Here is a 2,207-nt window from a genome sequence, read left to right as displayed (position 1 = left end):
GCTTCCACCCTTCAATACCAATAGGGATCGGTCCATGCTAGGCCTTCACCTCTGAGTTGCCACCATCTATACCAATTCGGATTGAACCATGTGAGGAATTTTCCCCTGGGCTTCTACCCATAATTATACAGATAGCTTCACTTAGATTCTTTAATCTTTGAGATTGTTGTTTGATGTTCCTAACTCTTTTTAGATTGCTATTTTGATGTTCATAACTGGCTTGTGATTGTTGTTTTTGGTAGTCATAATCCTTGTTTAGATTTGGAACTATGGAGTTCTAGTATAAGGCATATGAATCTTACGAATTACAATGACATGAGAAGCAAATGTGACACCAACTTCATACTTAGGAGCTTATATGACTCAGTAAGAATTTTGACATCTCAAATTGAAGCACAGCACATAAAATGAAGACAATTAACATTCGGCCAAGAGATTTAAACTCTATATGATACAAATACAAGGTGTTCATGAATGTGGAACCAAGGGGGAATGTGTGCACATTCAACATAAGAACATATACATATTCCAAGTAAGTAAATATAAAACTTACAATAAAGCCAGTAGGGATTTTGTGGGGTAACATTATAGTCTAACACAATAAGAGTAATAAACAATAAAGGAAACACCATGAACATGTGAAAAAATGACATATATGATTGAATAGACTATTCAAGCAAGTGGGAAAGATATGGGCAGATCGTAATATCCATACTATAATATGTACCATGTGTAATCTAGGATAACTTTGACTTATATAAGGGAGATATGTTCCAGCGTTACTTTAACTATGAAAAATATTTAAACCTTGCATGCTATCATTTGGTAGAATAAAAACACGTACATTAAGTAACAAACTCATATTAGAGTGCTCACTTTAATGCTCTAGGGAGTAGGAACTGTAACTATGGATTAGTCACTACCAAGGGCATTTAGAAATCTTACTTTTTGTAATGAAAGTTTTGGTTTAATGCCAAAGAAATAGGAAATTGAATAGTCTTACATACCTTGCTGCACAACAATGGAGATTACAATGAGTTAACATCTTCCTTTCTAATTATTTATCTACAATGGAGTAAATAATAAGCACTAGCATTAGTAGTTAATCCACAAACTTGAGCTACTTGATCATGACCAAAATTATTTTGGCAGTAAATCTATAATTAATACCATCAAGGGTGTCCTTTGAGGGTCAAAATTATAAAATAAATAGTAAAGATAGAACGCACCATAAAACATGAACACTAATAACATGTAAGTGTCAGGTACCTATAAAGTTATATCATGATTCATAACATCTTAGAGTTAGCCCCTTCGGGCTTAACTAGATATAGGTCTAGCCATACTAATAAATTTTTCAGAAAAAACAAGTTAGGGTGCTCCGACTCTTTTCACATGCAAGATAGCAAATAGTAAAAACTAGCACATGATCAATTTTTCCTCTCCCTTAACTAGACTATGACTGACGATTTAATGCATTAAAATAATAAAGAACCTTGTAGGAGTTCTATCAAGTTTGATGGAAGTTTATACATGTGTATAATGCTCTACTTCTCTTTTGTACTAATGATGTAGATGAACTAGGTCAATGCATCTTCTATTCGGTAACCTTTCTATTACACTATTTTTCCTTGTTGTTATCTGGACAAAATATTAAGGCTATAATCAATACTAAATTGACTTCTCTGTCTAACATAGGTTCACAAAGTTGTTCGTAGGTGCACCAATTATAACTCGTTAGGGTTGAAGAGCTGATAACTATTTATTGCCTCATACACTTAGCAACTCTCTTTCATAATCACGTATCTCACTCCTCTATAGCATCCTCATATTACCCCTGCTCCTATGTTTAGGGAATTGAACATATCTCATCTCTTTCTAATGAGAAGCTCTACGTACATATTCGGCCCATGTAATTCAAGCTTCAATCTCACATGCTTCCTATCAAACAAGTGCCTTTTAATGAAAATTGGTAGATACATGTACGCTAATCCCTCAATGTATAACCAGTAATCACAACTTAGGTCTAACCAAACAATTTTTCTTTTGTTTACCCTACTCTTAGTGACATTAATGCTCTACAGCCAACACATAGATCACATTAGGAACTACCATATATATATCCTTTACAGAAAATAGAACAATTATCCATAATTTTTATGATTATGAAAAGAATATAAATTTTATTAGTACTTATTTGGGGTGGT

The sequence above is a fragment of the Solanum pennellii genome, chromosome 10 (assembly GCF_001406875.1).
Source record: "Solanum pennellii chromosome 10, SPENNV200".
In the NCBI taxonomy this organism is placed as follows: Eukaryota; Viridiplantae; Streptophyta; class Magnoliopsida; order Solanales; family Solanaceae; genus Solanum; species Solanum pennellii.
The sequence above is the reverse complement of the archived record's forward strand: the minus strand, read 5'-3'. Positions refer to the sequence as shown.